Raw genomic sequence first — 13,851 nt, forward strand, 5'->3', positions numbered from 1 at the left:
GATGATTTTCCTGCTCAGTCTCTCCACTGGTCCCGACAAGCCATGTTTTTCCTGCTCTGTGCTCGGACAGGACAGGCAGGGCTGCTTCTGAAGAGCCAGGGTGGGCCTGGATGTTGCATTCCTGAATCAGGGACAATTCCTGGTAACTGCGCTCCAAGATGTGCCCACTTTTCCAGGTGGGATTCTAAGAACATTTGGTCCGGGTGACAGATGCAATCTATGTCTCTTCCGCAGGAAGTAGGGTGGAGTGCCTTCCGGGAAACGTCTTCCTCGTGTAAGGGGCTTTGTGCGTTCACAAGATAAAGTGTTGATGAAACTGTTCTTTTGTACGGGAGGAAGAGCACTTCTAATTCTGCAGAAGGGCCCACATTTTACAAGGGGATCTTCAAGAGCATGCTGTCCACTTCCCAGTTTTCCCCAATGGGGAAACCGAGGCTGTGGGACTGAGTAAGGGGCATCTGTGTCTTGGGGATGTTGGCATCTATCTGCCTTTCCTCCTCTGAGCATCCCTCTGTCTGGGACCTTCTTTCTTGTCCACTCCTGGCCTGCCTAAATCTTGCTAATTTCAAGAAGACGTGACTTCTAAAGTCTTTCCCGACCCTCTGCCTCCGTTGGCCGGACTTTCCAGGGCTTCCAAAGCATCTTGGGTTTCCTCTGTTACGGCCGTGCTGCTTTATGTGTACACTACCCCCAGCAGACTGTAAGTCACAGGCGGGCAGCGAGGTTTCGCTTTCTTAGAGCACAATAATTATGGCGCCGAACGAATGAATGAACGAACGAATGAATGAACGAACGAACCAGTTGTGCAGGAACCAGGACTTTGCCTGCCTATTCGGGACCCGCCAGCCCGTGAACACTTTGAGTCTGGGCTGCTCAACGGGTCTAATAATTCTCAGTCCCACCTGGCCAACGCAGAGAGGTCGCAGGGCCGCACGGGGCCCCGGGCGCGCCTGGAGCGCGCTGCTTTGTTAGGGCGATGAATCCAGGTGACCGGCCGGCCCGGGCGTGGCGGCGGCGATTGCCCGCGCCGCCTCGAGGGGGCCCTGCGGCGGGCGCGGCCGCGAGCCAGGAGGACGGGCCCGCCCGCGCGCTGCTCGCGCTGCTCGGCGCCCTGTCTGCTGCGGCCATCGCCCCGCGGGACCGCGCCGCCGCTCGCCCAGGTACTGGAGCGGGGCACGCGCCGCCAACCTCTTTGTCTCGGGCGGGCGGGCTCCGGCGTCTGCTCCTGGGGAGCGGGCAGGGGGCTCTGGGCGCGCAGGGGAACGGAGCTCTGGGCGCGCGGGGACCTGAGCTGGGGGCGAGAGTTCGGCCGGGGTCCGGGAACGGGGGAGCGGGGCTCAGGGACAGAGTCGGGTGAACGCGGCGGGGGGCGCGGGCGGGCTCGGCCGGGGTCCGGGACGTGGTCTGGGGACGGGGGCGCGGGGACGCGGCTGGGGCGCGCGGACGCAGCCGCGGAGCGGGCCGTGTGCGTCAGGGGCCCTCTGCGCCGGGGCGCCCCGGACGGCGGGCGCGGGCCGGAGCGGCACTGTCGCGGCGGCGCCCGGGTGGACTTCGCTCTCCAGGACGGGTCCCGAGACTCCGGGGCGGAGAGCCGAGTTGGAGCTTCAGTGGGAAGGCTCAGGACCCTTCTCCCGCTCTTTGCAAGCGGGCTTTCCGGTGCGTCTCTGTTTCCCTTTCCCTGTGTTGGGCGGGAAGTAGGGGGTCCCTTGGCGCTTCCTTCCTGACTTCTGAAGGAGCGGGAACCGGGCGCGGGCGTGCGGGGCCGGGGCCACCTGCGGCACGTGCCTGCTGCCACGCCGGCGCTGTCGCTGACAGGCAGGAAGAGGGAGGGTCCGGGGCTCGGTGGGCGCCGCCTGGGTCTGATAAGTGAGATGGGGTCGTTTGCCTGAAGTGATTTGAAAATCTGTGTGGCGGGAAGGGGCTGAAGAGCTCCCGTTGAATTCTTGAGACAGCGCTGGCGGGTGCCCCCCATTCTTCAGTGTGGTTAAAAAAATAAAAGCCCATGGGGTGTGTGGCCTGCAGAGACCGCTGTTGAGGGAGGTCACTGCCCACTTAGAAGTCCCCCAGACCCTGAGGGTGTCCCTGTCCTTCACACACTTTGATCTTCTGGCAGAGTTTTCCCCCATTTTCGCTCTTTTGTCATGTGAATGCGTATTCATAGAGGACTCTTTAAATATTCTGAAAATGTGACTGAAAGTTATCATTGCATGGATATCGCAAAGCCCTTCAGAACTAACCGTCTTGGCATTTTGGTATACATGGTCTGTGCGTATTATTCTTCGTGAAGTGCTTTAGTTCTTTGCCTTTTGAAAGAGATTTGTGTGTCCTTGTGATTCTCTCCTCTTTAGGGCCTGGGAGGTTATATTTGCAAATCAATCAACAAGTATTAAGAAAGGCATTTCTGTGCGGAGGCCTGGAGGGGCCGGGGAGTCGCTGCAGCTGGAGGGTGGAGCGGGCAAGGCCATTCTGCGGAGAACGAGGGGACCTCTGTGCACAGGGAGCTGACTGTGGGATCTGGCAGGAGGCCAGGCTCCTGACCTCAAAGACAAAGTAACAGTAATCTTACTTAGTAACTTTACAAAGTAATAGTGACCCCGGAGACGAAGTAATAGCGAAGTCACAGCATGGTCGTAGCAAATGCTCATGGAGTGTTTGCTTGGGCCAAATGCTTTGCATCCACCTAACAGCCCTTGGAGGGAGCTGGGATTCGTGGTCCATTTTACAGATGTGCAAACTGAGAGGCAAAGAAAGGCTAAGTGTCTTGTCCAAGTTGTCGCCCCACGTGGTGGTGCAGCCCAGGATTCGGCCAGGACAGTGGGGTTCCAGGGCCCCGAAGTTGCTGCTGCTTGTCTGTCAAGTGGATGCATGTCCTGGCCGCAGATTCCTCAGCGGAGGTGCCAAAGTTAGCAGCAGCAGCAGCAGAGTTATTTCTTTACAAACCAAGGAGAAGATAGAAAGAGTAGTAGCCTCAGGGACCTGGTGTTCCTGGGTGCGCACTGGCTTGGCTTTTACAGAGCGTAGCTTCGGCACCTACGGGTTTTCAATGGACCTATTTGCACACGTGACCCTGGGAGCTAAAGGTCACCAGGTCAAAGTATGTTCCTGGGCTGCAGGAGATACTACTGATGGGATTAAAAATGGCCTGGGGGGGGCTTCCCTGGTGGCGCAGTGGTTGAGAGTCCGCCTGCCGATGCAGGGGACGCGGGTTCGTGCCCCGGTCCGGGAGGGTCCCGCATGCCGCGGAGCAGCTGGGCCCATGAGCCATGGCTGCTGAGCCTGCGCGTCCGGAGCCTGTGCTCCGCAACGGGAGAGGCCACAGCAGTGAGAGGCCCGTGTACCGCAAAAAAAAAAAAAAAAAAAAAAAAAATGGCCTGGGAAGAAGGCAAAAAGGCAAGAAAAGAGAGGGGAAAGGCCAAGAGGGGACGATTTCTGACCCACCATGTGGCGACGGCAGCTGGTACACAAGGCCCATTTTACAGGTGCCTACATTTATTAAAGTGCAAAACAGCTGGGGACTAGATCAGACCCAGCCCTCTGGCTCTCCCTGCGCGCGCAGCTCCTCCTCCAGGGTCAGCCTGGCAAAAACCACCACCACGCCAGGAGAAAGCCTTTTGTACCCGAACCAAACCCTGCTCCACCCCTGACCCCTGCCCCCAAACTCCTGTGCGGGCGAGGTGCCAGCTCTTCCTGCTAGAGAAATAGCCCGCCTCCAGCAGGCAGAAAGTTACTGTTGTATCCCAGCCACCCAGTGCATCCACAGCTCCCTGAGTAGAGAGGCTTCCTTACAGCGGCTCTGCTTTCTCTCGGAGAGGCGCCTGTTTTGTGGCTGCGTTTGACGGGTCTTCTGGTACCAGGCGGTGGGTTGGGATGGGGTCCCGGAGGTACACAGACCCTGAACCCTAGGCTCTTTCCTGTGCGACCCGGTAAGCACGGGAGTCATCAGTGACCTAGAGCCGGCCCTGTCCCCCTGGAGTCCTTTGCAGTTATCTCTGTTGATCCAGAATAAGGGGTCTGGCCAGTTGGTTAGTTATATAGGCATTCTGTTAACTCAGAGTCGCTACATGTTCCTGGTGGTTAGCAAGAGTGTTCAGAATCATCACTGCTTTCATTATTGTCCGGGTTCTGGGCACTACTCTGGCTACTGAAAGAGTCACCTCTTTGAATCCTCTCAGTTAAGCAGAGGCGGGTGTGAGAGGGCGTCGTGTGGCCTGTCCACGTGGAGTGACATTTAAATCCCAGCTGTCCGACAGCGAGGGTGTATTTTTCCGTGCTGCCTCACTGATTTTAAAACACCTAGACATTAAAAACTGCCTCAGGCAGAATGCTGCTGAATGTGAGTGAACCGTCTCTTAGGGTTCAGAAGATGTTTTGAATCTTCCAGGCTGTTGAGTCCCTAGAAAAGGCAGATTTGCTGCTCTGTAGTTGTGAGTGAGCTCAGCGTGGGAACACTTACTTCCTTGATGTCTGTCCTTTCCCCATAAAAGCAGAAAACTAGAATCTCCAGGTTTCTGGAGCTTCCTTTTGCACTTGGGTTTGGCGAACCGCACCCCTCCCCCTGCCACCCGCACGCATCATTTTGCTGTGGGTCGGCCGGGTGTCCGCCTGCCAGGGCCACGAGCCAGGCCCTCTTGCAGGGACATCTCTGTCTCTTGCTCTGTGTGCACTCGGGGTCCCCACTGCACGCCTGGCCCTGGTGCGGGCCGGCCGGATGTCTTCTACCTGCTGTCCCAGACCCCCGCTGGGGACTGCCTCTGCTGGATAGGAGGGAGGAGGCCAGTGAAGGTGAGGGTGACCGCCACCTGGGGCCACTGATCGGAGCCATCAGAATGCCCTACTGTGTCACTGAGGGGAGGATAGTCATTGTGATGACCCCTAGACATTTAAAAAGAGCTATGTTAATTTTTTTAAAAAGAAGGCGATGATCTGGTATTAATATGTTTGGTCCCAAATGGGCTAAATTAATGAAAAATTTATGTCTAAGGAGTCTGTGTCAGTGATCAGGAAAATTCCCTCTGGTGGAGCATTTCCTGATCGTGCCAAGGAGGTGCCCCCCAGAGCCACCAACTCTGGGAGAAGAGGTTTCCTCACGTTCCGTGCCCACCCACTCCAATCCCCCTACGCCCGCCCGCCTGGGCTGGAAGCCCTGGGAGCCCTTGGCAAGTATCTCCCCGGCTCCCAGCCCAGTAACCTTGCAAGATTAATGCCTTCTTTTGATGGTGTGGTTACCCATGCGCGATGGGGTGCTTGCTATCCGCGATCAGAGAGATCGTCATCCAACGTTGCAAGATAACATTTTTGTCTCTGTTTTCCGGAATGGACACTGAGACGCAGTGAGCTGAAGTCAGTTGCCTGTGTCATGGGGCTGGTTGGAACCCAGGTCTGTCTGGGGACAGAGCCTGTACCTGACCCTCAGCCACAGAAGGTGAGTGCCCCCTTGGTCACAGGGGCCTGAGCCTGTGCATGGAGGGGGCGGTGTGGTGCTGGGCGGGGTCCCAGAGTGGAACCCAGGTCCCTCCGCGATGCTGGGGCTTCTTCCCAAGGCCAGGGGTCTCCATGGTCCCCTGCCCGTGTCACCCCTCCTCGAGGGCCTGGCGAAGGCTCTGAAAGCTCTCGAGTGCCCGCCGTCCGTAGCTGGCCGGGGTTCCGGCCCCAGCTGCTTCCTCGGATGTGGAGCCTTCGCCCCTCTTCCTCCTTCCTCAGCTCTGACTGTGGCACGTGGCCAGCTGCCTGCTTTCCCCTTCCTCTTCTCCCTGGGGGAGCTGATAGCACTCAGGACGCCCTGTGCGGGCACGGCTCTGTTTCTAAGATTGAGGAGACATATGAGGGAATCCTCATTCCAGCTTCCCGAGTGGCAGCCTGTTGGTGCCACTCCCAGCCAGTCTGCGCCCGTGCGCTGGGGGAACCCCCCCAGGTGGGAAGGGTGTCACCTCCTTTCGTCGTGTCTTAGGGGGTGGCAGCCACAGGGTATGACCTGGAACCTCTTGAGCGTAGGTTTTCCGAAGCTGGTGATGAACAGCAAACCCCGAGGTTTTAAAGACACACGAATGAGTTAGGTGCCCCAGTGGAAGAAGGCGAAGGCTCTGGAGAAGGGGCAGAGGGGGAGGCAAAGGCAATGCATGCAGTGAGGCCCGCCTGCCTCTTCTTTCCAGGAGAGGCGGCTGTGCCCCGGAAACTCGGGAGCCGGTCGTTTCACACTGGAGGATTCAGGAATCCGCTCCCCTCATTACCCTGGACCACAGCTGCTCTGTGTTGCATCTCACTCATGGTGGAGCCTCCCAGGGCGCGGGGGAGCAGCCTACAGCTGGCCGTGCGAATCGCCCCGGGGCCAGGCTGGGCCATTAGCTGGGGCGTCTGCGTTCTGTACACATTCCTCCCGTCGGGCTGCGGGAACAAAAGGGCCCCATTGACTCGGTCCTGGCGTTCTCCTCCGCTCGCAATCCATCACCTTTTTCAGAGGTTTCCTGAGTGCTCACCCCTCACCACTGGTGATTTTGGATGCACATCAAAGGCAGCGTGCTGGGAGGAAAGAGCTGGGCTCTGGCGGCCACAGGTCTGGGGTAGAAGGCGCCCTTTGTCCCGTGACTGCCCTCTTCGTTCCCCACCTGCAGCCCGGGGACATCGCCGCCCTCTGCGTGACTTGTACCGGCGCTCCTCCTGGGCGCTGTTTTGTCTGACTGCGGGGGTCCCGCGCGTGGCCCTGCACATCCCTCCTGCTTGCCAGCTCCTGGGCCGCTACGTACTCTGGTTCTGCCAAATTTCCACCGCCCCAGGGGCTCTGGCTGAAACATCACTTCCCCATTCTCGGAGGCCCTATCTGGTCCCCCTGGGGACAAGCCTTTGTGATAACAGGAGGACGCGTGGTGGGGACTCAGGAGTTTGCCCATGAGCTTGGACAGGTGTGTTTCCAGTTTCTCTTCTCTGGAAAGACCAGAAGCGCCCAGTGGCTGGGGGTGGAGGAAAGGGAACACACCTCTGCTCGCGTCCACTGGGCTGGCGGCTGAGTGAGGCAGGCCCGGCTCTCAGCTGGCCAGGCACATGTTTTCTCTTGTCCTGCCCTAGGAGGGGAGGGGACGTTTGTCATCTGTGTTGCTCAGGGGGTGGGAGAGGATTCGCAGGGAACGGACATGCCTTTGCTTCCTAAATTATTTTTTGATTCTTTTTCTACAAAGTAATTTTTGTGTAATACGTTTGCTGTAGACTTGGAAAAGAGGGAGAAATGTTAAGAATGCAGGAAAAATGTCCTAATATTACCACCCAGGGAGCGATGTTTTCACCCTCTTGGATGCTGTGTACATTCTGTGCTTTTCATGTTTACCAACTTGAGATCAATGTATTATTTTAGCATCAATGTGGCAATAGAAGCATTTCCCCACTTGTAACTAACTCTGCATACACACGAGTGTTGATGACAGTACAGAGCCCAGTAAGTACGTGATGACCATTTGTCCTCTGGTCACAGACGGCCTGCGTGCATCCTTGCACGGAGATCGTTGGGCAAGATCCTGGCCAGTCATGTTCTTGGAGGGACTCCTAAGGTGGTTCGAGGTCAAAGAACACAAACTACTTTTTTTTTTTTTTTTTTGCGATACATGGGCCTCTCACTGTTGTGACCTCTCCCGTTGCGGAGCACAGGCTCTGGACGCGCAGGCTCAGCGGCCATGGCTCACAGGCCCAGCCGCTCCGCGGCATGTGGGATCTTCCCGGACCAGGGCACGAACCCGTGTCCCCTGCATCGGCAGGCGGACTCTCAACCACTGCGCCACCAGGGAAGCCCCACAAACTATTTTTGATTGTGGTAAAATACCCATAACATAACTTAACCATTTTCAAGTGTACAGTTCCATGGCATTAGTACTTTTGTATTGTGAGACCGTCACCACCATCCGTGAACAGAACGCTTTTCATTTTGCAAAACAAACTCCATCCCCATTAAACACTTACTCCCCATCCCTCCTCCGCCAGCCCCTGTCACCCACCATTCTACTTTCTGTTTCTATGGATTGGACTACTCTAGGTACTTTATGGAAGTGGAATCATATAATATTTGTTTTTTTGGAGGGACTGGCTTATTTCACTTAACATAATGTCCTCGAGTTTCATCTGTGTTGTAGGATGTGTCAGAATTTCCTTCCTTTTTAAGACTGAATGATACTCCATTGTACATAAAGACCACCTTTTGTTGATCCATTTGTCCTCCAATGGACACTTGGGTTGCTTTCACCTTTGGGCTATTTTGAATAACGCTGCTCTGAACATGGGTGTGCAGGTATACGTTTGGATCCCTGCTGTCACGTCTTTGGGGTGTATACCTAGAAGTGAACACAAGGTTTTTGAAGCCCCTTGAGATACGTGGTTGGATTGCAGTCGAGAAACAGCGTGCTCGCAGAACCCTCTTCGTGGTCTCCCAGGGTGCCTGAACTCCTGGCCGGCTTGGCGCACGCTGGGAAAAACCAGGCCTGCAGGAAAAGGAAGAGGGAGACTTCTTACCGAGCTATTTTGACAGATTGTGTAAACTCAGTGATTAATGGAATGAGAAAGCAGGAAGAATGTCTTTCATTAAGAAAAAAAAAAAGAGCCTTTGGGGTTGCTTGGTTTTATTTTCAATTAAAAGGGTCTGATTTTGTTTCTGGAGAATGGCTTTAATTTGGATAAATGGTTCAGTCTGGGACCCGCATGCCAGAACCTATGATGTATGAGTGCAATTATTCCGGGTTTCCTCAGGAACAGCACAGATCCGGGCCCTGCTCTGGCCTGGCCTTGGTGCAATGGCGATGACGGCCGCTGTGCCTTAGAGGGACACCGCTCTTCTGATCAGTACCTGGGGCCTGCGGGGCCCGAGGCCCAACCAGGTGGATGCTGGTTAATTTTTACCCTCCAAGAACGTGTTCACAGTCTCAAGTCAGGAATGCCAACCAGCAGGCCCTACCCCCGGCACTGGAACACGTTGGACCAGAATTACTGGCATCTTTTCCAGTGTGGGCATTTGCAGAATTGGTCAGGCTTGGGGGATTCAAAGGCGGGGGGACATCCTTACATTGTCCCCTATTTATGGAGGCTCCCTGGCCCAGGCAGGGTTCAGGCCCTGGGCGCTGGGCTCTCTGCAGGGTGGTCCGGTGGGGCTTCTTTGGAAGGAGATGCTGGACTGAAGGATGTGATGGAGTCAATCCTGGGCTCTCTGGGAAGGATCCATTGGGTGGAGGGCCAGTGAGGGCAGAGGCCTCAGGTGGGAGCCGCCTGGTGCGTTCCCGGAGCAGGGAAGGGATTGAGGAAGGCGGAGGAATAAGAAGACACCAGCATTCTGCTCCTGATACTAGGAACACCGTGTCAAAGCCTTAGCCTTCCATGCTAATGGGGGTGGCAGGTCCGCCATGAGTCCTGGCCAGCCTGGGGCCTGTGGGAGCTGGGGTGAGGGCGGGGAGTCTACACAGGAATGTGTGCGAGTGCAGCCCACAAAGGAAGGACAGTTTGCTGAACCGGGTGGTTGGAGAATCGTGGAGCCTGGAGATATTGTAACCCCGAAGATCCCGTGGCCCAGAATGAGAAGCATGCCCATTGCGGCGGGCTGGGGTTCTGGGATGCGTGGGCCTCGGCGTGCAGGAGAAAGGAGCGTGCACCCCGCTTTCGGGGGAGTGAGGGACTGAGCCCGCCAGACCGCAGGCCGCCCGCCTGCGAGAGCTCCTGTGTGCTGTTCTGCTCCTGAAAGGCCGCTGTGCACGGGCCCCTGAGGAAGGGCAGTTCTCAGCATAACAATAGGAGCGTCTTGGGCTGAGGGCTGGCCAGGCTGATGAAGACTTTGGGTGACATGGGTGACTGGCAACAAGAGGGTTGATGTCTCTTGCACTTCACTTCCCCCCACCGCCATTTAAATGGAAAAAATCCAAAATATAGGTCATCTGTAAGAGCCTAAGTCACTTCTACAGAATTCGTTTCTTGCTAGAGGCACTATCGTGATACAGGATCGTCTTCCTCTTCCCGGCTTGGTTTTTGTAACAGTTCAGCGTTAGCGGTGGGGTGTGTATTTGTATGCTGGTGGTTTTCCCAAACCTATATCCTATGCTAAGCATTTCCCGTGTATCTGCCTCGACTTCACAGTTCTCACAGCGATGACTCTTACAGCCCTTCAGCGTGATGACCGTACCTGCATGAGCTCCCAGCCGCTGGGCTGGCTACTTGCGGGTAAGTGATTCTCGTTAGAGCTGCTTCTTTCAGAAGGTGAAAGAAGAAGGCGCTTGGCTCCGGCTTGCTGGGGACCTGCCGGCCTCTGGTTTGTGTGTAGCCCACGGGGAGGTCTGTGCAGCCTCAGGCCTGGCCCGGACACAGCCCCTCCCTCTGCCTAGGCTGCTTGTCCTGCCCCAAGGGGCCAAGTTTTCCTTCCAGCTTGCGGGGCCTGCGCGCCACAGTGGGCGGAGGTGAGCGTGGCTCTTGCTTGGTTAGGTCCTCACAAAGGCACCGGGGTCAGGGCCCAGCACCGCACCCTGTGGCCTGCTGTGTGCTGATGGAATTACGTGCACTGGAGCAGCAGTGCTTCTGACCTCGGCTCTGGGAGCCTTTGTGACCAAGAATCTTGGCCAGTGTCCAGCTAGGACCTGTCGGGGCTGAACTCAGCTCTGCAACCAATAATGTTCTAGTGGGGTCCAGACAGTCTCAGCTTTCAGGTTTCACTGCCAAGATGAGTTGGATTAACGGGCTGGAGCTGACGAAGACTTTTGGCCAACGGTGATCTTTCTTGTGTGCTCTCCCGTGACCCCTGGTTTACTGCCTTCCTTCCATTTGGCCTCACTGGTTGTTTCTGATGTATTCTGTCTGTTGTCAGACCCGTGCGCTTTCAGAACCTCAGCTTCTCTGTGTACCCTGGTGCTGCTGGAAATGGCATGGTCCTGCTTGTTTGCTCTGGGGCCGCGGTACAAAGGGAGTGTGCTCTGCAGTAACCACTGTGGCCTGGGTCCTGCCTCTGCGTGTGACCCTGGGACGGCCGTCTTGCGCTTGAAGTGTTGCTGAACACGGGGGGGTTGGTATCACGGACCCCCCCCCCCCACCAGGTTGCTGCGGTAACTGTGATGTCGTGTACACACTAGGTGTCGTAGTCATGACTCTTCTCTCCTCTTTAGTCATTAAGCCTTTCGAGGAGCTGAATCCAGGAGAAGCCTTCCACCCACTCCCCACCCCATGCTAGCCCGCCTCAGAGATAGAGCTCCTGGGAAGGAGGTGAGGGTGTGGGACCCCCGAGCTCTTCTCAGCCAGGCCCATGTCCTCTGGGTGGAACCTGGCAGTCACAGGCCCACGCTGCCCTTCCTGACGCCCAGTTAGCACATCCTTGGTCTTCTGACGTACTCTGGGATTGGGCTGTATATATTTTGTTTGTATCTCTCCTCACTAAAATCTAAGTTCTTCCAAGGACAAGATCCAGGGCGTCCTATATCTTCGTGTGATAAGGGTTTTGGAAGGAGCCCAGGGACAGCTCCGTGACCTTGGGCAAGGCCTTTGCCACTGGAGCCTCCCTACTCTGAGGCTTCAGCATGGGAGTGGACGATGCCACATCTAAGTGGAAACATTTGAGAAGCTGGCTCTTTACTAGAAGAGAAGGAGGTGCTTGCATATTTTCCCAGGGTTTCATTAATTTTTTTCAGGGCCACCATTTTCTACTTCCTGGGAGTTTTGCTTTGCAATATACTCCATGAACTTTCAGAGGAGGGCAGTTGACGCTTATCTTACAGACTTGAGAATCTAGCCCACTGTAATTTTCTTGGAAAACAGCCATGTTCCAAGTTGTCGTATTATAGAAAGTTGATGGTAAATGTCTGCTAGGAATTCATGAGGGCTCCCTGACAAGAGTTGGGAACACAAAACCGTTACTTTACTATCTTGGTAGCACAAAAGAATATTCATGTCGGACAGAATGTGTTGTGGGATTCCTTGAAATCCACAGTGCTAAATGGCAAGAATCATTTCCTTTGTCTTTCTCTCAGAATGGATTCCAGTCTCCATACAGATCCACTAGCAATGTATAAGTCTCTTGTCCGATATTTAAATGAGAGTTTTGTTCTTATGAAAATGGTGGGCATCCACCAGACTCGTGCTGAGAAAAGAGTCACCTCTCCCACTTACCTGCTTTCTGCCCAGATCATGTTCACAAATTCTTTCTGTGGGACTGAATGCATTTTAAAACATGGCTACATTTTATTTATTTATTTTTCAGTTATTTATTTTTAATTTTTTTGGCTGTGTTGGGTCTTTGTTGCTGCGCGCGGGCTTTCTCTAGCTGCGGCAAGCGGGGGCTACTCTTCGTTGCGGTGCGCGGGCTTCTCAATGCAGTGGCTTCTCTTGTTGCTGAGCACGGGCTGTAGGCACGAGGGCTTCAGTAGTTGTGGCACGCAGGTTCGGTAGTTGTGGCTCGCGGGCTGTAGAGCGCAGGCTCAGTAGCTGTGGTGCACGGGCTTAGTTGCTCCATGGCATGCGGGATCTTTCCGGACCAGGGCTCAAACCCGTGTCCCCTGTATTGGCAGGCGGATTCTTAACCACTGCACCACTGGGGAAGTCCTAAAAAATGGCTAGATTTTAGAGGGAAGTTTGGATGTGCTGTATGATACCCTTGGTGCCTGGAGGCACACAACTCGTTCAGATGAAGATGGGAGCGCTGATGGCAAGAGCGTGGCTTTGATTGCCCTCCACAAGCTGGATCTCTTCATCCGCTGATCCATCTATCCTGCCCCAAATGGCCGGCAGGCGCTTCAGGGCCTTAGCCCTGGCTAAACGCATGGCCGGGTGGTACATGACCCCCCATCACTCACCTCCGTCTCCATGATGCTGTTCCGTTCCCAGCCTGATGAATGAGATGTGGTGTGTTGGCGGTTCATAGACCTCAGGCTGGTTGCTGGGAATAAAAGGTACACACCTGAGGGTGGCAGAGGCGGGCTGACTGACGTTAATTATTGACTGTGTGTGAGGCTCTGTCAGAGAGTGACTCCTTGGTTCCTTCCTTTGTTGGTTCACTCACTCCCTCACTCTCAGGCAGCTAACATTTATCGAGTGCTGACTGGGTCCCAGATACGGTTAACCCTCACAAACACTGAAGAAAGGAGCACTCAGCAGGGCTTGCTGTGGCTTGACTGCTATCTAAGCTTGGATGTGACAGAACAGCGTGGAGGTGGGGGGTCCTGAGGGCCACGGGGCTGGTGGGCATCTCGAGGACCTCGGGGTCAGAGCTGGGGGATCCGTCCCTTCACGGCTCTCTTCGTATCCATCTCTAGTTACTTCTGATCGTCCGATTCTGAATGCTCACTGTCATTTTGAGATTGAGGCTACATCTGCTAGAGGCTCTCTCTCGGGGCCAAGGGGCCCTTTGGCTCCTGTGTGTGAGGCTTCTTTGCCATCGTTCGGGACCCTGAGAACTTAGCACTGGCTGGATCTGTGCTTTCACATGAAAGGAAAAGGAGACTGCAGAAGTACAGACGGACCCAGTGGATGGTTATTGAACTGAAAAGGCTGTTCTTTCCCCAACTTCCTGTTTTGAAAATGGTCACATTTTCTGGAGATAGCATAATGAACACGTGTATACCCTTCACCTAGATTTGCTGGGTTTTTTTTTTTTGCCGTTTTGTCACATTGGCTTTATCTGAAAAGTGAAAAGTTGTACCCATTGTGAACGGTACCCACAAATGCTTTAGCCTGTGTTTCTTGAGAGCAAGGACGCTTTCCCACATCCCTCAACCTCAAGACCATGATCCCTTTAAGCAATTTAATGTTGATTTGTGGACACCAGCTAATGTCCGGTCCCTAAAGTGCTTTCCTGCTGTCCTTAATCTGGTCTGACTTGTGGTTACGTGTCACACTGGGTGACTTCATTTCTCTGTG

The 13,851-nt window shown here is 55.1% G+C and overlaps 1 protein-coding gene across 1 annotated transcript in view; it reads left to right on the top strand.

Moving 5' to 3' along the window:
* Window positions 1-1,070: 1,070 nt before the first annotated feature.
* TNS3 (tensin 3) overlaps window positions 1,071-13,851 on the top strand; it is a 224,677-nt gene continuing 211,896 nt past the window's right edge. The window contains exon 1 of the mRNA XM_060020134.1: window positions 1,071-1,160. The gene's annotated coding sequence lies outside the window, so the exon portion shown is untranslated. The remainder of the gene's footprint in view (window positions 1,161-13,851) is intronic.

This window comes from Delphinus delphis, chromosome 9 (genome assembly GCF_949987515.2).
Source record: "Delphinus delphis chromosome 9, mDelDel1.2, whole genome shotgun sequence".
NCBI classification, from domain to species: Eukaryota; Metazoa; Chordata; class Mammalia; order Artiodactyla; family Delphinidae; genus Delphinus; species Delphinus delphis.